The sequence below is a fragment of the Colletes latitarsis genome, unplaced genomic scaffold, assembly GCF_051014445.1.
Source record: "Colletes latitarsis isolate SP2378_abdomen unplaced genomic scaffold, iyColLati1 scaffold0002, whole genome shotgun sequence".
Taxonomy (NCBI): Eukaryota; Metazoa; Arthropoda; class Insecta; order Hymenoptera; family Colletidae; genus Colletes; species Colletes latitarsis.
Genome location: NW_027488365.1, coordinates 28767647 through 28795132, shown reverse-complemented (window position 1 = coordinate 28795132; position 27486 = coordinate 28767647).

The window sequence follows — 27486 nt, the reverse complement described above, 5'->3', positions numbered from 1 at the left end:
CGCAACCAGGTTTAATTGACTGCTTCGGTGTGGTACCGCATTACTACGTGATCCAAACCAGAAACAGCCCAGGATCTGGCCAACAAGTATGCGAGAAATGCGAATGTACGAGCCAGATAAGGGCAAATCCCAGACCTAACCCAGACATAACCGGCGTTGTCCTCTAAGATATTAATCGCAACCAGGTTTAATGAAATGTTTCGGCCTGGTACCCCATTAGTACGTGATCCAAACCAGAAAAAACCCAGGATCTGGCCAACAAGTATGCGAAATCGCGAAAGTATGAGCCAGATTGTTGCAAATACCAGAACTAACCCAGACATAACCAGCGTTATCCTCCAAAATGTTCATCGCAACCAGGTTTAATTGACTGCTTCGGTGTCGTACCGCATTACTACGTGATCCAAACCAGAAACAGCCCGGGATATGGCCAACAAGTATGCGAAAAATGCGAAGGTACGAGCCAGATGAGGGCAAATCCCAGACCTAACCGAGATATAACCAGCGTTATCCTCTAAAATACTAATCGGAACCAGCTTTTATTGACTGCTTCGGTGTGGTACCGCATTACTACGTGATCCAAACCAGATAAAGCCCAGGATCTTGCCAACAAGTAGGCGAAAAATGCGAAGATACGAGCCAGATGAGGGAAAATCCCAGACCTAACCGAGACATAACCGGCGTTATCCTCCAAAATATTAATCGCATCCAGGTTTAGATGACTGTTGCGATGTGGTACCGCATTACTACGTGATCAAAACCAGAAATAGCCCAGGCTGTTACCAACAAGTAGGCGAAAAATGCGAAACTACGAGCCAGATGATTGCAAATACCTAACTAACCCAGACATAACCAGCGTTATCCTCTAAAATACTAATCGGAACCAGCTTTTATTGACTGTTTCGGTGTGGTACCACATTACTACGTGATCTAATCCAGAAAAAGGCCGGGATCTGGCCAACAAGTATGCGAAAAATGCGAAAGTACGAGCCAGATGAGGGCAAATACCAGACCTAACCGAGACATAACCGGCGTTATCCTCTAAAATATTAATCGCAACCAGGTTCAATTGACTGTTTAGGTGTGGTATCGCATTACTACGTGATCCAAACCAGGAAAAGCCCTGGATCTGGCCAACAAGTATACGAATAATGCGAAAGTACGGGCCAGATAAGGGCAAATCCCAGACCTAACCGAGACACAACCGGCGTTATCCTCTAAAATATGAATCGCAACCAGGTTTAATTGACTGTTTCGGTGTGGTACAGCATTACTACGTGATCTAATCCAGAAAAAGGCCGGGATCTGGCCAACAAGTATGCGAAAAATGCGAAAGTACGAGCCAGATGAGGGCAAATACCAGACCTAACCGAGACATAACCGGCGTTATCCTCTAAAATATTAATCGCAACCAGGTTCAATTGACTGTTTAGGTGTGGTATCGCATTACTACGTGATCCAAACCAGGAAAAGCCCTGGATCTGCCCAACAAGTATACGAATAATGCGAAAGTACGGGCCAGATAAGGGCAAATCCCAGACCTAACCGAGACATAACCGGCGTTATCCTCTAAAATATGAATCGCAACCAGGTTTAATTGACTGTTTCGGTGTGGTACAGCATTACTACGTGATCCAAACCAGAATCAGCCCAGGATCTGGCCAACAAGTATGCGAGAAATGCGAAGGTACGAGCCAGATAAGGGCAAATCCCAGACCTAACCGAGACATAACCGGCGTTATCCTCCTAAATATTTATCGCAAACAGGTCTAATTGACTGTTTGGGTGTGGTACCACATTACTACGTGATCCAAACCAGAAAAAGCCCAGCCTCTTGACAACAAGTAGGCGAAAAATGCGAAACTACGAGCCAGATGATTGCAAATACCAGAACTAACCCAGACATAACCAGCGTTATCCTCTAAAATAATAATCGGAACCAGCTTTTATTGACTGTTTCAGTGTGGTACCACATTACTACGTGATCCAAACCAGAAAAAGCCCAGGATCTGGCCAACAAGTAGGCGAAAAATGCGAAAGTACGAGACAGATGAGGGCAAATACCAGACCTAACCGAGACATAACCGGCGTTATCCTCTAAAATATTAATCGCAACCAGGCTTAATTGACTGCTTCGGTGTGGTACCGCATTACTACGTGATCCAAACCAGAAAAAGCCCAGGATCTGGCCAACAAGTATGCGAAAAATGCGAAGGTACGAGCCAGATGAGGGCAAATACCAGAACTAACCCAGATATAACCAGCGTTATCCTCTAAAATACTAATTGGAACCAGCTTTTATTGACTGTTTCAGTGTGGTACCACATTACTACGTGATCCAAACCAGAATAAGCCCAGGATCTGGCCAACAAGTATACGAAAAATGCAAAAGTATGGGCCAGATGATTGCAAATACCAGAACTAACCCAGACATAACCAGCGTTATCCCCTAACATACTATTCGAACCAGCTTCTATTGACTGTATCAGTGTGCTACCACATTACTACGTTATCCAAACCAGAAAAAGCCCTGGATCTGGCCAACAAGCATGCGAAAATTACGAAAGCACGAGACAGATGAGGGCAAATCCCAGACCTAACCGAGACATAACCGGCGTTATCCTCCAAAATGTTCATCGCAACCAGGTTTAATTGACTGCTTCGGTGTGGTACCGCATTACTACGTGATCCAAACCAGAAACAGCCCAGGATCTGGCCAACAAGTATGCGAGAAATGCGAATGTACGAGCCAGATAAGGGCAAATCCCAGACCTAACCCAGACATAACCGGCGTTGTCCTCTAAGATATTAATCGCAACCAGGTTTAATGAAATGTTTCGGCCTGGTACCCCATTAGTACGTGATCCAAACCAGAAAAAACCCAGGATCTGGCCAACAAGTATGCGAAATCGCGAAAGTATGAGCCAGATTGTTGCAAATACCAGAACTAACCCAGACATAACCAGCGTTATCCTCCAAAATGTTCATCGCAACCAGGTTTAATTGACTGCTTCGGTGTCGTACCGCATTACTACGTGATCCAAACCAGGAACAGCCCGGGATATGGCCAACAAGTATGCGAAAAATGCGAAGGTACGAGCCAGATGAGGGCAAATCCCAGACCTAACCGAGATATAACCAGCGTTATCCTCTAAAATACTAATCGGAACCAGCTTTTATTGACTGCTTCGGTGTGGTACCGCATTACTACGTGATCCAAACCAGATAAAGCCCAGGATCTTGCCAACAAGTAGGCGAAAAATGCGAAGATACGAGCCAGATGAGGGCAAATCCCAGACCTAACCGAGACATAACCGGCGTTATCCTCCAAAATATTAATCGCATCCAGGTTTAGATGACTGTTGCGGTGTGGTACCGCATTACTACGTGATCAAAACCAGAAATAGCCCAGGCTGTTGCCAACAAGTAGGCGAAAAATGCGAAACTACGAGCCAGATGATTGCAGATACCAGAACTAACCCAGACATAACCAGCGTTATCCTCTAAAATACTAATCGGAACCAGCTTTTATTGACTGTTTCGGTGTGGTACCACATTACTACGTGATCTAATCCAGAAAGAGGCCGGGATCTGGCCAACAAGTATGCGAAAAATGCGAAAGTACGAGCCAGATGAGGGCAAATACCAGACCTAACCGAGACATAACCGGCGTTATCCTCTAAAATATTAATCGCAACCAGGTTCAATTGACTGTTTAGGTGTGGTATCGCATTACTACGTGATCCAAACCAGGAAAAGCCCTGGATCTGGCCAACAAGTATACGAATAATGCGAAAGTACGGGCCAGATAAGGGCAAATCCCAGACCTAACCGAGACATAACCGGCGTTATCCTGTAAAATATGAATCGCAACCAGGTTTAATTGACTGTTTCGGTGTGGTACAGCATTACTACGTGATCTAATCCAGAAAAAGGCCGGGATCTGGCCAACAAGTATGCGAAAAATGCGAAAGTACGAGCCAGATGAGGGCAAATACCAGACCTAACCGAGACATAACCGGCGTTATCCTCTAAAATATTAATCGCAACCAGGTTCAATTGACTGTTTAGGTGTGGTATCGCATTACTACGTGATCCAAACCAGGAAAAGCCCTGGATCTGGCCAACAAGTATACGAATAATGCGAAAGTACGGGCCAGATAAGGGCAAATCCCAGACCTAACCGAGACATAACCGGCGTTATCCTGTAAAATATGAATCGCAACCAGGTTTAATTGACTGTTTCGGTGTGGTACAGCATTACTACGTTATCCAAACCGGAATCAGCCCAGGATCTGGCCAACAAGTATGCGAGAAATGCGAAGGTACGAGCCAGATAAGGGCAAATCCCAGACCTAACCGAGACATAACCGGCGTTATCCTCCTAAATATTTATCGCAAACAGGTCTAATTGACTGTTTGGGTGTGGTACCACATTACTACGTGATCCAAACCAGAAAAAGCCCAGCCTCTTGCCAACAAGTAGGCGAAAAATGCGAAACTACGAGCCAGATGATTGCAAATACCAGAACTAACCCAGACATAACCAGCGATATCCTCTAAAATAATAATCGGAACCAGATTTTATTGACTGTTTCAGTGTGGTACCACATTACTACGTGATCCAAACCAGAAAAAGCCCAGGATCTGGCCAACAAGTAGGCGAAAAATGCGAAAGTACGAGACAGATGAGGGCAAATACCAGACCTAACCGAGACATAACCGGCGTTATCCTCTAAAATATTAATCGCAACCAGGCTTAATTGACTGCTTCGGTGTGGTACCGCATTACTACGTGATCCAAACCAGAAAAAGCCCAGGATCTGGCCAACAAGTATGCGAAAAATGCGAAGGTACGAGCCAGATGAGGGCAAATACCAGAACTAACCCAGATATAACCAGCGTTATCCTCTAAAATACTAATTGGAACCAGCTTTTATTGACTGTTTCAGTGTGGTACCACATTACTACGTGATCCAAACCAGAATAAGCCCAGGATCTGGCCAACAAGTATACGAAAAATGCAAAAGTATGGGCCAGATGATTGCAAATACCAGAACTAACCCAGACATAACCAGCGTTATCCCCTAACATACCATTCGAACCAGCTTCTATTGACTGTATCAGTGTGCTACCACATTACTACGTTATCCAAACCAGAAAAAGCCCTGGATCTGGCCAACAAGCATGCGAAAATTACGAAAGCACGAGACAGATGAGGGCAAATCCCAGACCTAACCGAGACATAACCGGCGTTATCCTCTAAAATATTAATCGCAACCAGGTTTAATTGACTGTTTCGGTGTGGAACCTCATTACTACGGGATCCAAAACAGAAAAAAACCCAGGATCTGGCCAACAAGTATGCGAAAACCGCGAAAGTATGAGCCAGATGATTGCAAATACCAGAACTAACCCAGACGTAACCAGCGTTATCCTCTAAAATACTAATCGGAACCGGGTTTATTTGACTGTTTCAGTGTGGTCCTACATTACTACTTGGTCCAAGCCAGAAAAAGGCCAGGATCTGGCCACCAAGTATGCGAGAAATGCGAAAGTACGAGCCAGATGATGGCAAATACCAGACCTAACCGAGACATAACCGGCGTTATCCTCCAAAATATTAATCGCAACCAGGTTTAATGAAATGTTTCGGCCTGGTACCCCATTAGTACGTGATCCAAACCAGAAAAAACCCAGGATCTGGCCAACAAGTATGCGAAATCGCGAAAGTATGGGCCAGATTGTTGCAAATACCAGGACTAACCCAGACATAACCAGCGTTATCCTCCAAAATGTTCATCGCAACCAGGTTTAATTGACTGCTTCGGTGTGGTACCGCATTACTACGTGATCCAAACCAGAAACAGCCCGGGATATGGCCAACAAGTGTGCGGAAAATGCGAAGGTACGAGCCAGATGATTGCAAATACCAGAACTAACCCAGACATAACCAGCGTTATCCTCTAAAGTACTAATCGGAACCAGCTTTTATTGACTGTTTCGGTGTGGTACCACATTACTACGTGATCTAATCCAGAAAAAGGCCGGGATCTGGCCAACAAGTATGCGAAAAATGCGAAAGTACGAGCCAGATGAGGGCAAATACCAGACCTAACCGAGACATAACCGGCGTTATCCTCTAAAATATTAATCGCAACCAGGTTCAATTGACTGTTTAGGTGTGGTATCGCATTACTACGTGATTCAAACCAGGAAAAGCCCTGGATCTGGCCAACAAGTATACGAATAATGCGATAGTACGGGCCAGATAAGGGCAAATCCCAGACCTAACCGAGACATAACCGGCGTTATCCTCTAAAATATGTATCGCAACCAGGTTTAATTGACTGTTTCGGTGTGGTACAGCATTACTACGTGATCCAAACCAGAATCAGCCCAGGATCTGGCCAACAACTATGCGAGAAATGCGAAGGTACGAGCAAGATGAGGGCAAATCCCAGACCTAACCGAGACATAACCAGCGTTATCCTCTAAAATACTAATCGGAACCAGCTTTTATTGACTGTTTCAGTGTGGTACCACATTACTACGTGATCCAAACCAGAATAAGCCCAGGATCTGGCTAACAAGTATACGGAAAATGCAAAAGTATGGGCCAGGTGATTGCAAATACCAGAACTAACCCAGACATAACCAGCGTTATCCTCTAAAATATTAATCGCAACCAGGTTTGATTGACTGTTTCGGTGTGGTACCGCATTACTACGTGACACAGACCAGAAGAAGGCCAGGTTCTTGCCAACAAGTATGCGAAAAATGCGTAGGTACACGACAGATGAGGACAAATCCCAGACCTAACCGAGAAATAGCCGGCGTTATCCTCTAAAATATTAAACGCAACCAGGTTTGATTGACTGTTTCGATGTGGTACCGCATTACTACGAGATTCAAACCAGAAAACACCCAGGATCTGGCCAAGAAGTATGCGAAAAATGCGAAAGTACGAGCCAGATGAGGGCAAATACCAGACCTAACCCAGACATAACCGTCGTTATCCTCTAAAATATGTATCGCAACCAGGTTTAATTGACTGCTTCGGTGTGGTACCGCATTACTGCGTGATCCAAACCAGAAAAAGCCCAGGATCTGGCCAACAAGTATGCGAGAAATGCGAAAGTACGTGACAGATGTGGGCAAATCCGAGACCTAACCGAGAAATAACCGGCGTTATCCTCTAAAATATTAATCGCAACCAGGTTTAATTGACTGTTTGAGTGTGGTCCCACATTACTACTTGGTCCAAACCAGAAAAAGGCCAGGATCTGGCCAACAAGTATGCGACAATGCGAAAGTACGTGACAGATGAGGACAAATCCCAGACCTAACCGAGAAATAACCGGCGTTATCCACTAAAATATTAATCGCAACCAGGTTTAATTGACTGTTTCGGTGTGGAACCACATTACTACGGGATTCAAAGCAGAAAAAACCCAGGATCTGGCCAAGAAGTGTGCGAAAAATGCGAAAGTACGAGCCAGATGAGGGCAAATACCAGAACTAACCCAGACATAACCGGCGTTATCCTCTAAAATATTAATCGCAACCAGCTTCTATTGACTATTTCGGTGTGGTACCACATTACTACGTGGTCCAAGCTAGAAAATTGCCACGATCTGGCCAACAAGTATGCGAAAAATGCGAAAGTACGAGCCAGATGAGGGCAAATACTAGACCTAACCCAGACATAACCGACGTTATCCTCTAAAATATTAATCGCAACCAGGTTTAATTGACTGCTTCGGTGTGGTACCGCATTACTACGTGATCCAAACCAGAAAAAGCCCGGGATCTAGCCACCAAGTAGGCGAAAAATGCGGAGGTACGAGGCAGATGATTGCAAATACCAGGACTGACCCGAACATAACCAGCGTCATCCTCCAAAATATTCATCGCAACCAGGTTTAATTGACTGCTTCGGTGTGGTACCGCATTACTACGTGATCCAAACCACAAAAAACCCAAGATCTGGCCAAAAGTTACGCGAAAAATGCGAAAGTATGAGCCAGATGATTGCAAATACCAGAACTAACCCACACATAACCAGCGTTATCCTCTAAAATACTAATCGGAACCTGCTTTTATTGAATGCTTCAGCGTGGCACCACATTACTACGTGATCCAAACCAGAAAAAGCCCAGGAACTGGCCGCCCAGTATGCGAAAAATGCGAAAGTACGAGCCAGATGAATGCAAATACCAGGACTAACCCAAACATAACCAGCGTTATCCTCCAAAATGTTCATCGCAACCAGGTTTAATTGACTGCTTCGGTGTGGTACCGCATTACTACGTGATCCAAACCAGAAACAGCCCAGGATCTGGCCAACAAGTATGCGAGAAATGCGAATGTACGAGCCAGATAAGGGCAAATCCCAGTCCTATCCCAGACATAACCGGCGTTGTCCTCTAAGATATTAATCGCAACCAGGTTTAATGAAATGTTTCGGCCTGGTACCCCATTAGTACGTGATCCAAACCAGAAAAAGGCCGGGATCTGGCCAACAAGTATGCGAAAAATGCGAAGGTACGAGCCAGATGAGGGCAAATCCCAGACCTAACCGAGATATAACCAGCGTTATCCTCTGAAATATTAATCGAAACCAGGTTTAATTGAATGCTTCGGTGTGGTACCGCATTAGTACGTGATTCAAACCAGAAAAAGGGCAGGATCTGGCCAACAAGTATGCGAAAAATGCGAAAGTACGAGCCAGATGAGGGCAAATACCAGACCTAACCCAGACATAACCGGCATTATCCTCTAAAATATTAATCGGAACCGGGTTTAATTGACTGTTTCAGTGTGGCACCACATTACTACGTGATCCAAACCAGAAAAAGCCCAGGAACTGGCCACCCAGTATGCGACAAATGCGAAAGTACGAGCCAGATGAGCGCAAATACCAGACCTAACCGAGACATAACCGGCGTTGTCCTCTAAGATATTAATCGCAACCAGGTTTAATTAACTGTTTCGGCCTGGTACCCCATTAGTACGTGACCCAAACCAGAAAAAGGCCGGGATCTGGCCAACAAGTATGCAAAAAATGCAAAAGTACGAGCCAGATGAGGGCAAATACCAGACCTAAGCCTGACATAACCGGCATTATCCTCTAAAATATTAATCGGAACCAGGTTTAATTGACTGTTTCAGTGTGGTACCACATGACTACGTGATCCAAACCAGAAAAAGCCCAGGAACTGGCCAACCTGTATGCGAAAAATTCGAAAGTTCGAGCCAGATGATTGCAAATACCTGGACTAACCCGAACATGACCAGCGTTATCCTCCAAAATATTCATCGCAACCAGGTTTAATTGACTGCTTCGGTGTGGTACCGCATTACTACGTGATCCAAACCACAAAAAACCCAAGATCTGGCCAAAAGTTACGCGAAAATTGCGAAAGTATGAGCCAGATGATTGCAAATACCAGAACTAACCCACACATAACCAGCGTTATCCTGTAAAATATTAATCGCAACCAGCTCCTATTGACTGTGTCGGTGTGGTACCACATTACTACGTGGTCCAAGCTAGAAAATTGCCACGATCTGGCCAACAAGTATGCGAAAAATGCGAAAGTACGAGCCAGATGAGGGCAAATCCCAGACCTAACCGAGATATAACCGGCGTTATCCTCTAAAATATTAATCGAAACCAGGTTTAATTGACTGCTTCGGTGTGGTACCGCATTAGTACGTGATCCAAACCAGAAAAAGGCCAGGATCTGGCCAACAAGTATGCGAGAAATGCGAATGTACGAGCCAGATAAGGGCAAATCCCAGACCTAACCCAGACATAACCGGCGTTGTCCTCTAGGATATTAATCGCAACCAGGTTTAATGAAATGTTTCGGCCTGGTACCCCATTAGTACGTGATCCAAACCAGAAAAAGGCCGGGATATGGCCAACAAGTATGCGAAAAATGCGAAGGTACGAGCCAGATGAGGGCAAATCCCAGACCTAACCGAGATATAACCAGCGTTATCCTCTAAAATATTAATCGAAACCAGGTTTAATTGACTGCTTCGGTGTGGTACCGCATTAGTACGTGATCCAAACCAGAAAAAGGGCAGGATCTGGCCTGCAGGTATGTGAAAAATGCGAAAGTACGAGCCAGATGAGGGCAAATACCAGACCTAACCCAGACATAACCGGCATTATCCTCTAAAATATTAATCGGAACCAGGTTTAATTGACTGTTTCAGTGTGGTACCAAATTACTACGTGGTTCAAGCCAGCAGACGGTCAGGATCTGGCCCACAAGTATGCGAAAAATGCGAAAGTACGAGCCAGATGTGGGCAAATCCCAGACCTAACCGAGACATAACCAGCGTTATCCTCTGAAATATTAATCGCAACCAGGTTTTATTGACTGCATCGGTGTGGTACCGCATTACTACGTGATCCAAAACTGAAAGAGCCCAGGATCTAGCAAACAAGTAGGCGAAAAATGCGAAGGTACGAGTCAGATGAGGGCAAATCCCAGAACTAACCGAGACATAACCGGCGTTATCCTCCAAAATATTAATCGCAACCAGGTTTAGTTGACTGTTACGGAGCGGTACCGCATTACTACGTGATCCAAACCAGAAAAAGCCCAGGATCTTGCCAACAAGTAGGCGAAAAATGCGAAGGTACGAGCCTGATGATTGCAAATACCAGAACTAACCCTGACATAACCAGCGTTATCCTCCAAAATGTTCATCGCAACCAGGTTCAATTGACTGCTTCGGTGTGGTACCGCATTACTACGTGATCCAAACCAGAAACAGCCCAGGCTCTTGCCAACAAGTAGGCAAAAAATGCGAAACTACGAGCCAGATGATTGCAAATACCAGAACTAACCCAGACATAACCAGCGTTATCCTCTAAAATAATAATCGGAACCAGGTTTAATTAACTGTTTCGGTGTGGTACCACATTACGACGGGATCCAAACCACAAAAAACCCAAGATCTTGCCAACAAGTAGGCGAAAAATGCGAAGGTACGAGCCAGATGAGGGCAAATCCCAGACCTAACCGAGATATAACCGGCGTTATCCTCCAAAATATTAATCGCAACCAGGTTTAATTGCCTGCTTCGGTGTGGTACCGCATTTCTACGTGATCCAAACCAGAAGAAGCCCAGGATCTTGCCAACAAGTAGGCAAAAATACGAAAGCATGAGCAAGATGAGGGCAAATCCCAGACCTAACCGAGACATAACCGGCGTTATTCTCCAAAATATTAATCGCAACCAGGTTTAATTGACTGCTTCGGTGTGGTACCGCATTACTACGTGCTCCAAACCAGAAAAAGCCCTGGATCTGGCCAACAAGCATGCGAAAATTACGAAAGCACGAGACAGATGTGGCCAAATCCCAGACCAAACCCAGACATAACCGGCCTTATCCTCTAAAATACTAATCGGAACCAGCTTTAATTGACTGCTTCAGTGTGGCACCACATTACTACGTGATCCAAACCAGAAAAAGCCCAGGAACTGGCCACCCAGGTTGCGAAAAATGCGAAGCTACGAGCCTGATGATTGCAAATACCAGGCCTAACCCAGTCATAACCAGCGTTATCCTCTAAAATACTAATCGGAACCAGCTTTTATTGGCTGTTTCAGTGTAGTACGGCATTACTACGTGATCCGAACCAGAAACAGCCCAGGCTCTTGCCAACAAGTAGGCGAAAAATGCGAAAGTACGTGCCAGATGAGGGCAATTACCAGACCTAACCGAGACATAACCGGCGATGTCCTCTAAGATATTAATCGCAACCAGGTTTAATTAACTGTTTCGGCCTGGTACTCCATTATTACGTTATCCAAACCAGATAAAGCCCAGGATCTTGCCAACAAGTAGGCGAAAAATGCGAAGGTACGAGCCAGATGAGGGCAAATCCCAGACCTAACCGAGACATAACCGGCGTTATCCTCCAAAATATTAATCGCATCCAGGTTTAGATGACTGTTACGTTGTGGTACCGCATTACTACGTGATCAAAACCAGAAATAGCCCAGGCTGTTGCCAACAAGTATGCGAAAAATGCGAAACTACGAGCCAGATGATTGCAAATACCAGAACTAACCCAGACATAACCAGCGTTATCCTCTAAAATACTAATCGGAACCAGCTTTTATTGACTGTTTCGGTGTGGTACCACATTACTACGTGATCTAATCCAGAAAAAGGGCGGGATCTGGCCAACAAGTATGCGAAAAATGCGAAAGTACGGGCCAGATAAGGGCAAATCCCAGACCTAACCGAGACTTAACCGGCGTTATCCTCTAAAATATGAATCGCAACCAGGTTTAATTGACTGTTTCGGTGTGGTACAGCATTACTACGTGATCCAAACCAGAATCAGCCCAGGATCTGGCCAACAAGTATGCGAGAAATGCGAAAGTACGAGCCAGATGGGGGCAAATACCAGGCCTAACCCAGACATAACCAGCGTTATCCTCTAAAATACTAATCGGCACCAGTTTCTATTGACTGTTTCAGTGTGGTACCACATTACTACGTGATACAAACCAGAAAAAGCCCAGGATCTGGCCAACAAGTAGGCGAAAAATGCGAAAGTACGAGACAGATGACGGGAAATACCAGACCTAACCGAGACATAACCGGCGTTATCCTCTAAAATATTAATCGCAACCAGGTTTAATTGACTGCTTCGTTGTGGTACCGCATTACTACGTGATCCAAACCAGAAAAAGCCAAGGATCTTGCCAACAAGTAGGCGAAAAATGCGAAGGTACGAGCCAGATGAGGGCAAATCCCAGACCTAACCGAGATATAACCGGCGTTATCCTCCAAAATATTAATCGCAACCAGGTTTAATTGACTACTTCGGTGTGGTACCGCATTACTACGTGGTCCAAACCAGAAAAAGCCCAGGATCTTGCCAACAAGTAGGCAAAAATACGAAAGCACGAGCAAGATGAGGGCAAATCCCAGAACTAACCGAGACATAACCGGCGTTATCCTCTAAAATATTAATCGCAACCAGGTTTAATTAACTGTTTCGGCCTGGTACTCCATTATTACGTTATCCAAACCAGATAAAGCCCAGGATCTGGCCAACAAGTAGGCGAAAAATGCGAAAGTACGAGACAGATGACGGGAAATACCAGACCTAACCGAGACATAACCGGCGTTATCCTCTAAAATATTAATCGCAACCAGGTTTAATTGACTGTTTCGGTGTAGAACCACATTACTACGTGATCCAAACCAGAAAAAGCCCAGGATCTGGCCAACAAGTATGCGAAAAATGCGAAAGCACGAACCAGATGATGGCAAATCCCAGACTTTACCGAGACATTACCGGCGTTACCCTCTAAAATATTAATCGCAACCAGGTTTGATTGACTGTTTCGGTGTGGTACCGCATTCCTACGTGATACAAACCTGACTTAGGCCAGGATCTGGCGTACAACTATGCGAATAATGCGAAAGTACGAGCCAGATGATTGCAAATATCAGAACTAACCCAAACATAACCAGCATTATCCTCCAAAATATTCATCGCAACCAGGTTTAATTGACGGCTTCGCTGTGGAACCACATTACGACGGGATCCAAACCACAAAAAACCCAAGATCTTGCCAACAAGTAGGCGTAAAATGCGAAGGTACGAGCCAGATCAGGGCAAATCCCAGACCTAACCGAGATATAACCGGCGTTATCCTCCAAAATATTAATCGCAACCAGGTTTAATTGCCTGCTTCGGTGTGGTACCGCATTTCTACGCGATCCAAACCAGAAGAAGCCCAGGATCTTGCCAACAAGTAGGCAAAAATACGAAAGCATGAGCAAGATGAGGGCAAATCCCAGACCTAACCGAGACATAACCGGCGTTATTCTCCAAAATATTAATCGCAAAAAGGTTTAATTGACTCCTTCGGTGTGGTACCGCATTACTACGTGGTCCAAGCCAGAAAAAGCCCAGGATCTTGCCAACAAGTAGACGAAAACTGCGAAGGTACGAGCCAGATGAGGGCAAATCCCAGACCTAACCGAGACATAACCGGCGTTATCCACTAAAATATTAATCGCAACCAGCTGTAGTTGACTGTTTCGGTGTGGTACCACATTACTACGTGATCCAAACCAGAAAAAGGCGAGGTTTTGGCCAACAAGTAAGCAAAAATGCGAAAGTACGACCCAGATGAGGGCAGATACCAGACCTAACCCAGACATAACCGGCGCTATCCTCTAAAATATTAATCGCAACCAGGTTTAATTGACTGCTTCGGTGTGGTACCGCATTACTACGTGATCCAAACCTGAAAAAGCCCAGGATCTTGCCAACAAGTAGGCGAAAAATGCGAAGGTACGAGCCAGATGAGGGCAAATACCAGACCTAACCCAAACATACCCGCGATGTCCTCTAGAATAATAATCGCAACCAGGTTTAATTGACTGCTTCGGTGTGGTACCGCATGACTACGTGATCCAAACCAGGAAAAGCCCAGGATCTTGCCAACAAGTAGGCGAAAAATGCGAAGGTACGAGCCAGATGAGGTCAAATCCCAGACCTAACCGAGATATAACCGCCGTTATCCTCCAAAATATTAATCGCAACCAGGTTTAATTGACTGTTTCGGTGTGGAACCACATTACTACGGGATTCAAAGCAGAAAAAACCCAGGATCTGGCCAAGAAGTATGCGAAAAATGCGAAAGTACGAGCCAGATGAGGGCATATATCAGAACTAACCCAGACATAACCAGCGTTATCCTCTAGGATACTAATCGGAACCAAGTTTTATTGACTGTTTCAGTGTGGTACCACATTCCTACGTGATCCAAACCAGAAAAAGGCCAGGGTCTGGCCAACAAGTAGGCGAAAAATGCGAACGTACGAGCCTGATGAGGGCAAATCTCAGACCTAACATAGACATAACCGGCGTTATCCTCTAAAATATTAATCGCTACCAGCTTTTATTGACTGTTTCAGTGTGGTACCGCATTACTACGTGATCCAAACCAGAGAAAGGCCAGGATCTGGACAACAAGTAGGCGAAAAATGCGAAGGTACGAGCCAGATGAGGGCAAATCCCAGAACTAACCCAGACATTACCAGCGTTATCCTCTAAAATATTAATCGCAACCAGGTTTAATTGACTGTTTCGGTGTGGCTCCGCATTACTACGTGATACAGACCAGGAAAAGGCCAGGATCTGGCCAACAAGTATGCGAAAAATGCGAAAGCACGTGACAGATGTGGGCAAATCCCAGACCTAACCGAGAAATAACCGGCGTTATCCTCTAAAATATTAATCGCAACCAGGTTTAATTGACTGTTTGAGTGTGGTCCCACATTACTACTTGGTCCAAACCAGAAAAAGGCCAGGATCTGGCCAACAAGTATGCGAAAAATGCGAAAGCACGAGCCAGATGGGGGCAAATACCAGACCTAACCCAGACATAACAGGCGTTATCCTCTAAAATATTAATCGCAACCAGCTTCTATTGTCTGCTTCGGTGTGGTACCGCATGACTACGTGATCCAAACCAGGAAAAGCCCAGGATCTTGCCAACAAGTAGGCGAAAAATGCGAAGGTACGAGCCAGATGAGGGCAAACCCCAGACCTAACCGAGACATAACCAGCGATATCCTGTAAAATATTAACCGCAACCAGGTTTAATTGACTGCTTCGGTGTGGTACCGCATTACTGCGTGATTCAAACCAGAAAAAGCCCAGGATCTGGCCAACAAGTATGCGAGAAATGCGAAAGTACGTGACAGATGTGGGCAAATCCCAGACCTAACCGAGAAATAACCGGCGTTATCCTCTAAAATAATAATCGCAACCAGGTTTAATTGACTGTTTGAGTGTGGTCCCACATTACTACTTGGTCCAAACCAGTTAAAGGCCAGGATCTGGCCAACAAGTATGCGACAATGCGAAAGTACGTGACAGATGAGGACAAATCCCAGACCTAACCGAGATATAACCGGCGTTAGCCTCTAAAATATTAATCGCAACCAGGTTTAATTGACTGTTTCGGTGTGGAACCACATTACTACGGGATTCAAAGCAGAAAAAACCCAGGATCTGGCCAAGAAGTATGCGAAAAATGCGAAAGTACGAGCCAGATGAGGGCATATACCAGACCTAACCCAGACATAACCAGCATTATCCTGTAAAATATTAATCGCAACCAGGTTTAATTGACTGCTTCGGTGTGGTACCGCATTACTACGTGATCCGAACCTGAAAAAGGCCATGATCTGGCCAACAAGTATACAAAAAATGCGAAAGTATGAGCCAGATGATTGCTAATACCAGACCTAACACAAACATAACCGGCGTTATCCTCTAGAATAATAATCGCAACCAGGTTTAATTGACTGCTTCGGTGTGGTACCGCATTACTGCGTGATCCAAACCAGAAAAAGCCCAGGATCTGGCCAACGAGTATGCGAGAAATGCGAAAGTACGAGCCAGATGAGGGCAAATACCAGACCTAACCGAGAAATAACCGGCGTTATCCTCTAAAATATTAATCGCAACCAGGTTTAATTGACTGTTTGAGTGTGGTCCCACATTACTACTTGGTCCAAACCACTTAAATGCCAGGATCTGGCCAACAAGTATGCGACAATGCGAACGTACGTGACAGATGAGGACAAATCCCAGACCTAACCGAGAAATAACCGGCGTTATCCTCTAAAATATTAATCGCAACCAGGTTTAATTGACTGTTTCGGTGTGGAACCACATTACTACGGGATTCAAAGCAGAAAGAACCCAGGATCTGGCCAAGAAGTATGCGAAAAATGCGAAAGTACGAGCCAGATGAGGGCAAATACCAGACCTAACCCAGACATAACCGGCGTTATCCTCTAAAATATTAATCGCTACCAGGTTTAATTGACTGCTTCGGTGTGGTACCGCATTACTACGTGGTCCAAACCAGAAAAAGCCCAGGATCTTGCCACCAAGTAGGCGAAAAATGCGAAAGCACGTGACAGATGTGGGCAAATCCCAGACCTAACCGAGACATAACCGGCGTTATCCTCTAAAATATTAATCGCAACCAGGTTTAATTGACTGCTTCGGTGTGGTACCGCATTACTACGTGATCCAAACCAGAAAAAGGCCATGATCTGGCCAACAAGTATACAAAAAATGCGAAAGTATGAGCCAGATGATGGCAAATACCAGAACTAGCCCAGACATAACCAACGTTATCCTCTAAAATATTAATCGCAACCAGGTTTAATTGACTGTTTCGGTGTGGTACCGTATTACTACGTGATCCAAACCAGAAAAAGGCCAGGATCTGGCCAACAAGTATGCGAAAAGTGCGAAAGTACGAGCCGGATGAGGGCAAATACCAGACCTAACCGAGACATAACCGGCGTTATCCTCTAAAATATTAATCGCAACCAGGTTTAATTGACTGCTTCGGTGTGGTACCGCATTACTACGTGATCCGAACCAGAAAAAGGCCATGATCTGGCCAACAAGTATGCAAAAATGCGAAATTACGAGCCAGATGACGGCAGATACCAGACCTAACCCAGACATAACCGGCGTTATCCTCTAAAATATTAATCGCAACCAGGTTTAATTGACTGCTTCGGTGTGGTACCGCATTACTACGTGATCCGAACCAGAAAAAGGCCATGATCTGGCCAACAAGTATACAAAAAATGCGAAAGTATGAGCCAGATGATTGCAAATACCAGAACTAGCCCAGACATAACCAGCGTTATCCTCTAAAATATTAATCGCAACCAGGTTTAATTGACTGTTTCGGTGTGGTACCGTATTACTACGTGATCCAAACCAGAAAAAGGCCAGGATCTGGCCAACAAGTATGCGAAAAATGCGAAAGTACGAGCCAGATGAGGGCAAATACCAGACCTAACCCAAACATAACCGGCGTTATCCTCTAGAATAATAATCGCAACCAGGTTTAATTGACTCCTTCGGTGTGGTACCGCATTACTACGTGGTCCAAGCCAGAAAAAGCCCAGGATCTTGCCAACAAGTAGACGAAAAATGCGAAGGTACGAGCCAGATGAGGGCAAATCCCAGACCTAACCGAGACATAACCGGCGTTATCCACTAAAATATTAATCGCAACCAGCTGTAGTTGACTGTTTCGGTGTGGTACCACATTACTACGGGATTCAAAGCAGAAGGAACCCAGGATCTGGCCAAGAAGTATGCGAAAAATGCGAAAGTACGAGCCAGATGAGGGCAAATACCAGACCTAACCCAGACATAACCGGCGTTATCCTCTAAAATATTAATCGCAACCAGGTTTAATTGAATGTTTCGGTGTGGTACCGCATTACTACGTGGTCCAAACCAGAAAAAGCCCAGGACCTTGCCAACAACTAGGCGAAAAATGCGAAGGTACGAGCCAGATGATTGCAAATACCAGACCTAACCCAGACATAACGGGCGTTATCCACTAAAATATTAATCGCAACCAGCTGTAGTTGACTGTTTCGGTGTGGTACCACATTACTACGTGATCCAAACCAGAAAAAGGCTAGGTTCTGGCCAACAAGTATGCGACAATGCGAAAGTACGTGACAGATGAGGACAAATCCCAGACCTAACCGAGAAATAACCGGCGTTATCCTCTAAAATATTAATCGCAACCAGCTTCTATTGACTGTTTCGGTGTGGTAGCACATTACTACGTGGCGCAAGCCAGAAAAAGGCCAGGATCTGGCCAACATGTATGCGAAAAAAGCGAAAGTACGAGCCAGATGAGGGCAAATCCCAGACCCAACCGAGACATAACCGGCGTTATCCTCTAAAATATTAATCGCAAACAGGTTTAATTGACTGCTTCGGTGTGGTACCACATTACTACGTGATCCAAACCAGAAAAAGGCGAGGTTCTGGCCAACAAGTATGCGACAATGCGAAAGTACGTGACAGATGAGGACAAATCCCAGACCTAACCGAGAAATAACCGGCGTTATCCTCTAAAATATTAATCGCAACCAGGTTTAATTGACTGTTTCGGTGTGGAACCACATTACTACGGGATTCAAAGCAGAAGGAACCTAGGATCTGGCCAAGAAGTATGCGAAAAATGCGAAAGTACGAGCCAGATGAGGGCAAATACCAGACCTAACCCAGACATAACCGGCGTTATCCTCTAAAATATTAATCGCAACCAGGTTTAATTGACTGCTTCGGTGTGGTACCGCATTACTACGTGGTCCAAACCAGAAAAAGCCCAGGATCTTGCCAACAAGTAGGCGAAAAATGCGAAGGTACGAGCCTGATGATTGCAAATACCAGAACTATCCCAGACATAACCAGCGTTATCCTCTAAAATACTAATCGGAACCAGCTTTTATTGACTGTTTCAGTGTCGTACCGCATTACTACGTGATCCGAACCAGAAAAAGGCCATGATCTGGCCAACAAGTATACAAAAAATACGAAAGTATGAGCCAGATGATTGCAAATACCAGAACTAACCCAGACATAACCAGCGTTATCCTCTAAAATATTAATCGCAACCAGGTTTAATTGACTGTTTCGGTGTGGTACCGTATTACTACGTGATCCAAACCAGAAAAAGGCCAGGATCTGGCCAACAAGTATGCGAAAAATGCGAAAGTACGAGCCAGATGAGGGCAAATACCAGACCTAACCCAAACATAACCGGCGTTATCCTCCAGAATAATAATCGCAACCAGGTTTAATTGACTCCTTCGGTGTCGTACCGCATTACTACGTGGTCCAAGCCAGAAAAAGCCCAGGATCTTGCCAACAAGTAGACGAAAAATGCGAAGGTACGAGCCAGATGAGGGCAAATCCCAGACCTAACCGAGACATAACCGGCGTTATCCACTAAAATATTAATCGCAACCAGCTGTAGTTGACTGTTTCGGTGTGGTACCACATTACTACGTGATCCAAACCAGAAAAAGGCGAGGTTCTGGCCAACAAGTATGCGACAATGCGAAAGTACGTGACAGATGAGGACAAATTGCAGAACTAACCGAGAAATAACCGGCGTTATCCTCTAAAATATTAATCGCAACCAGGTTTAATTGACTGTTTCGGTGTGGAACCACATTACTACGGGATTCAAAGCAGAAGGAACCTAGGATCTGGCCAAGAAGTATGCGAAAAATGCGAAAGTACGAGCCAGATGAGGGCGAATACCAGACCTAACCCAGACATAACCGGCGTTATCCTCTGAAATATTAATCGCAACCAGGTTTAATTGACTGCTTCGGTGTGGTACCGCATTACTACGTGGTCCAAACCAGAAAAAGCCCAGGATCTTGCCAACAAGTAGGCGAAAAATGCGAAGGTACGAGCCAGATGATTGCAAATACCAGAACTATCCCAGACATAACCAGCGTTATCCTCTAAAATACTAATCGGAACCAGCTTTTATTGACTGTTTCAGTGTCGTACCACATTACTACGTGATCCAAACCAGAAAAAGGCCAGGATCTGGCCAACAAGTATGCGAAAAATGCGAAAGCACGTGACAGATGTGGGCAAATCCCAGACCTAACCGAGACATAACCGGCGTTATCCTCTAAAATATTAATCGCAACCAGGTTTAATTGACTGCTTCGGTGTGGTACCGCATTACTACGTGATCCAAACCAGAAAAAGGCCATGATCTGGCCAACAAGTATACAAAAAATGCGAAAGTATGAGCCAGATGATGGCAAATACCAGAACTAGCCCAGACATAACCAACGTTATCCTCTAAAATATTAATCGCAACCAGGTTTAATTGACTGTTTCGGTGTGGTACCGTATTACTACGTGATCCAAACCAGAAAAAGGCCAGGATCTGGCCAACAAGTATGCGAAAAGTGCGAAAGTACGAGCCGGATGAGGGCAAATACCAGACCTAACCGAGACATAACCGGCGTTATCCTCTAAAATATTAATCGCAACCAGGTTTAATTGACTGCTTCGGTGTGGTACCGCATTACTACGTGATCCGAACCAGAAAAAGGCCATGATCTGGCCAACAAGTATGCAAAAATGCGAAATTACGAGCCAGATGACGGCAGATACCAGACCTAACCCAGACATAACCGGCGTTATCCTCTAAAATATTAATCGCAACCAGGTTTAATTGACTGCTTCGGTGTGGTACCGCATTACTACGTGATCCGAACCAGAAAAAGGCCATGATCTGGCCAACAAGTATACAAAAAATGCGAAAGTATGAGCCAGATGATTGCAAATACCAGAACTAGCCCAGACATAACCAGCGTTATCCTCTAAAATATTAATCGCAACCAGGTTTAATTGACTGTTTCGGTGTGGTACCGTATTACTACGTGATCCAAACCAGAAAAAGGCCAGGATCTGGCCAACAAGTATGCGAAAAATGCGAAAGTACGAGCCAGATGATTGCCAATACCAGAACTAACCCAGACATTACCAAATTTATCCTCTAAAATATTAATCGCAACCAGGTTTAATTGACTGCTTCGGTGTGGTACCGCATTACTACGTGATCCGAACCAGAAAAAGGCCATGATCTGGCCAACAAGTATGCAAAAATGCGAAAGTACGAGCCAGATGACGGCAGATACCAGACCTAACCCAGACATAACCGGCGATATCCTCTAAAATATTAATCGCAACCAGGTTTAATTGACTGCTTGGGTGTGGTACCGCATTACTACGTCATCCAAACCTGAAAAAGCCCAGGATCTTGCCAACAAGTAGGCGAAAAATTCGAAGGCACGAGCAAGATGAGGGCAAATCCCAGACCTAACCGAGACATAACAGGCGTTATCCTCTAAAATATTAATCGCAACCAGGTTTGATTGACTGCTTCGGTGTGGTACCGCATTACTACGTGATCCGAACCAGAAAAAGGCCATGATCTGGCCAACAAGTATACGAAAAATGCAAAAGTATGGGCTAGATGATTGCAAATACCAGAACTAACCTCAGACATAACCAGCGTTATCCCCTAAAATACTATTCGAACCGGCTTCTATTGACTGTTTCAGTGTGCTACCACATTACTACGTTATCCAAACCAGAAAAAGCCCAATATCTGGCCAACAAGTATGCGAAAAATACGAAAGCACGAACCAGATGATGGCATATCCCAGACTTAACCGAGACATAACCAGCGCTATCCTGTAAAATATTAATCGCGACCAGCTTCTATTGACTGTTTCGGTGTGGTACCACATTACTACGTGGTCGAAGCCAGAAAAAGCCAGGATCTGGCCAACAAGTACGCGAAAACTGCGAAAGTATGAGCCAGATGATTGCCAATACCAGAACTAACCCAGACATTACCAAATTTATCCTCTAAAATATTAATCGCAACCGGGTTTAATTGACTGTTCCGGTGTGGCACCTCATTACTACGTGATACAGACCAGAAAAAGGCCAGGATCTGGCCAATAAGTATGCGAAAAATGCGAAAGTACGTGACAGATGTGGGCAAATCCCAGACCTAACCGAGAAATAACCGGCGTTATCCTCTAAAATATTTTTGGCAACCAGGTTTAATTGACTGTTTGAGTGTGGTCCCACATTACTACTTGGTCCAAACCAGAAAAAGGGCAGGATCTGTTCAACAAGTATGCGAAAAATGCGAAAGTACGAGCCAGATGTGGGCAAATACCAGACCTAACACGAGACATAACCAGCGATATCCTGTAAAATATTAATCGCAACCAGGTTTAATTGACTGCTACAGTGTGGTACCGCATTACTACGTGATCCGAACCAGAAAAAGCCCAGGATCTTGGCAACAACTAGGCGAAAAATGCGAAAGTACGTGACAGATGTGGGCAAATCCCAGAACTAACCGAGAAATAACCGGCGTTATCCCCTAAAATATTAATCGCAACCAGGTTTTATTGACTGTTTGAGTGTGGTCCCACATTACTACTTGGTCCAAACCAGAAAAAGGCCAGGATCTGGCCAACAAGTATGCGAAAAATGCGAAAGCACGAGCCAGATCAGGACAAATACCAGACCTAACCCAGACATAATAGGCGTTATCCTCTAAAATATTAATCGCAACCAGGTTGAATTGACTGTTTCGGTGTGGCACCGGATTACTACGTGATACAGACCAGAAAAAGGCCAAGATCTGACCAACAAGTATGCGAAAAATGCGAAAGTACGCGACAGATGTGGGCAAATCCCAGACCTAACCGTGAAATAACCGGCGTTATCCTCTAAAATATCAATCGCAACCAGGTTTAATTGACTGTTTGAGTGTGGTCCCACATTACTACTTGGTCCAAACCAGAAAAAGGCCATGATCTGGCCAACAAGTATGCAAAAAATGCGAAAGTATGAGCCAGATGATTGCAAATACCAGAACTAACCCAGATATAACCAGCGTTACCCTCTAAAATATTAATCGCAACCTGGTTTAATTGACTGTTTCGGTGTGGAACCGCATTACTACGTGATCCAAACCAGAGAAAGGCCAGGATCTGGCCAACAAGTATGCGAAAAATGCGATAGTACGAGCCAGATGTGGGCAAATACCAGACCTAACCCAAACATAACCGGCGTTATCCTCTAGAATAATAATAGCAACCAGGTTTAATTGACTGCTTCGGTGTGGTACCGCATTACTACGTGGTCCAAGCCAGAAAAAGCCCAGGATCTTGCCAACAAGTAGACGAAAAATGCGAAGGTACGAGCCAGATGAGGGCAAATCCCAGACGTAACCGAGACAAAACCGGCGTTATCCACTAAAATATTAATCGCAACCAGCTGTAGTTGACTGTATCGGTGTGGTACCACATTACTACGCGATCCAAACCAGAAAAAGGCGAGGTTCTGGCCAACAAGTATGCAAAAATGCGAAAGTACGTGCCCGATGAGGGCAGATACCAGAACTAACCCAGACATAACCAGCGTTATCCTCTTAAATATTAATCGCAACTAGGTATAATTGACTGTTTCGGTGTGGTACCGCATTACTACGTGATCCAAACCAGAAAAAGGCCAGGATCTGGCCAACATGTATGCGAAAAATGCGAAAGTACGAGCCAGATGAGGGCAAATACCAGAACTAACCCAGACATAACCAGCGTTATCCTCCAAAATACTAATCGGAACGAGCTTTTATTGACTGTTACGGTGTGGTGCCGCATTACTACGTGATCCGAACTAAAAAAAGCCCAGGATCTTGCCAACAAGTATTGCAAAGATGCGAAAGTACGAGCCAGATGAGGGCAGATACCAGACCTAACCCAGGCATAACCAGCGTTATCCTATAAAATATTAATCGCAACCAGGTTTAATTGACTGTTACAGTGTGGTACCGCATTACTACGTGATGCAACCCAGATAAAGCCCAGGATCTGGCCAGCAAGTATGCGAAAAATACGAAAGTATGAGCCAGATGAATGCAAATACCAGAACTAACACAGACATAACCAGCGTTGTCCTCTAAAATGTTAATCGCAACCAGGTTTAATTGACTGTTTCGGTGTGGAACCACATTACTACGGGATTCAAAGCAGAAAGAACCCAGGATCTGGCCAAGAAGTATGCGAAAAATGCGAAAGTACGAGCCAGATGAGGGCAAATACCAGATCTAACCCAGACATAACCGGCGTTACCCTCTAAAATATTAATCGCTACCAGGTTTAATTGACTGCTTCGGTGTGGTACCGCATTACTACGTGATCCAAACCAGAAAAAGGCCAGGATCTGGCCAACAAGTATGCCAAAAATGCGAAAGTACGAGCCAGATGAGGGCAAATCCCAGACCTAACCGAGACATAACCAGCGTTATCCTATAAAATATTAATCGCAACCAGGTTTAATTGACTGTTACAGTGTGGTACCGCATTACTACGTGATGCAACCCAGAAAAAGCCTAGGATCTTGCCAACAAGTAGGCGAAAAATGCGAAGGTACGAGCCAGATGATTGCAAATACCAGAATTAACCCAGACATAACCAGCGTTATCCCCTAAAATACAAATCGGAACCAGCTTTTATTGACTGTTTCAGTGTGGTACCACATTACTACGAGATCCTAACCAGAAAAAGGCCAGGATCTGGCGAACAAGTAGGCGAAAAATGCGAAGGTACGAGCCAGATGAGGGCAAATCCCAGACCTAAACGAGACATAACCAGCGTTATCCTGTAAAATATTAATTGCAACCAGGTATAATTGACTGCTTCGGTGTGGTACCGCATTACTACGTGATCCAAAGCAGAAAAAGCCCAGGATCTTGCCAACAAGTAGGCGAAAAATGCGAAGGTACGAGCCAGATGATTGCAAATACCAGAACTATCCCAGACATAACCAGCGTTATCCTCTAAAATACTAATCGGAACCAGCTTTTATTGACTGTTTCAGTGTCGTACCACATTACTACGTGATCCAAACCAGAAAAAGGCCAGGATCTGGCCAACAAGTATGCGAAAAATGCGAAAGCACGTGACAGATGTGGGCAAATCCCAGACCTAACCGAGACATAACCGGCGTTATCCTCTAAAATATTAATCGCAACCAGGTTTAATTGACTGCTTCGGTGTGGTACCGCATTACTACGTGATCCAAACCAGAAAAAGGCCATGATCTGGCCAACAAGTATACAAAAAATGCGAAAGTATGAGCCAGATGATGGCAAATACCAGAACTAGCCCAGACATAACCAACGTTATCCTCTAAAATATTAATCGCAACCAGGTTTAATTGACTGTTTCGGTGTGGTACCGTATTACTACGTGATCCAAACCAGAAAAAGGCCAGGATCTGGCCAACAAGTATGCGAAAAGTGCGAAAGTACGAGCCGGATGAGGGCAAATACCAGACCTAACCGAGACATAACCGGCGTTATCCTCTAAAATATTAATCGCAACCAGGTTTAATTGACTGCTTCGGTGTGGTACCGCATTACTACGTGATCCGAACCAGAAAAAGGCCATGATCTGGCCAACAAGTATGCAAAAATGCGAAATTACGAGCCAGATGACGGCAGATACCAGACCTAACCCAGACATAACCGGCGTTATCCTCTAAAATATTAATCGCAACCAGGTTTAATTGACTGCTTCGGTGTGGTACCGCATTACTACGTGATCCGGACCAGAAAAAGGCCATGATCTGGCCAACAAGTATACAAAAAATGCGAAAGTATGAGCCAGATGATTGCAAATACCAGAACTAGCCCAGACATAACCAGCGTTATCCTCTAAAATATTAATCGCAACCAGGTTTAATTGACTGTTTCGGTGTGGTACCGTATTACTACGTGATCCAAACCAGAAAAAGGCCAGGATCTGGCCAACAAGTATGCGAAAAATGCGAAAGTACGAGCCGGATGAGGGCAAATACCAGACCTAACCGAGACATAACCGGCGTTATCCTCTAAAATATTAATCGCAACCAGGTTTAATTGACTGCTTCGGTGTGGTACCGCATTACTACGTGATCCGAACCAGAAAAAGGCCATGATCTGGCCAACAAGTATGCAAAAATGCGAAAGTACGAGCCAGATGACGGCAGATGCCAGACCTAACCCAGACATAACCGGCGTTATCCTCTAAAATATAAATCGCAACCAGGTTTAATTGACTGCTTGGGTGTGGTACCGCATTACTACGTCATCCAAACCTGAAAAAGCCCAGGATCTTGCCAACAAGTAGGCGAAAAATTCGAAGGCACGAGCAAGATGAGGGCAAATCCCAGACCTAACCGAGACATAACAGGCGTTATCCTCTAAAATATTAATCGCAACCAGGTTTGATTGACTGCTTCGGTGTGGTACCGCATTACTACGTGATCCGAACCAGAAAAAGGCCATGATCTGGCCAACAAGTATACGAAAAATGCAAAAGTATGGGCTAGATGATTGCAAATACCAGAACTAACCCAGACATAACCAGCGTTATCCCCTAAAATACTATTCGAACCGGCTTCTATTGACTGTTTCAGTGTGCTACCACATTACTACGTTATCCAAACCAGAAAAAGCCCAATATCTGGCCAACAAGTATGCGAAAAATACGAAAGCACGAACCAGATGATGGCATATCCCAGACTTAACCGAGACATAACCAGCGCTATCCTGTAAAATATTAATCGCGACCAGCTTCTATTGACTGTTTCGGTGTGGTACCACATTACTACGTGGTCGAAGCCAGAAAAAGCCAGGATCTGGCCAACAAGTACGCGAAAACTGCGAAAGTATGAGCCAGATGATTGCCAATACCAGAACTAACCCAGACATTACCAAATTTATCCTCTAAAATATTAATCGCAACCGGGTTTAATTGACTGTTCCGGTGTGGCACCTCATTACTACGTGATACAGACCAGAAAAAGGCCAGGATCTGGCCAATAAGTATGCGAAAAATGCGAAAGTACGTGACAGATGTGGGCAAATCCCAGACCTAACCGAGAAATAACCGGCGTTATCCTCTAAAATATTTTTGGCAACCAGGTTTAATTGACTGTTTGAGTGTGGTCCCACATTACTACTTGGTCC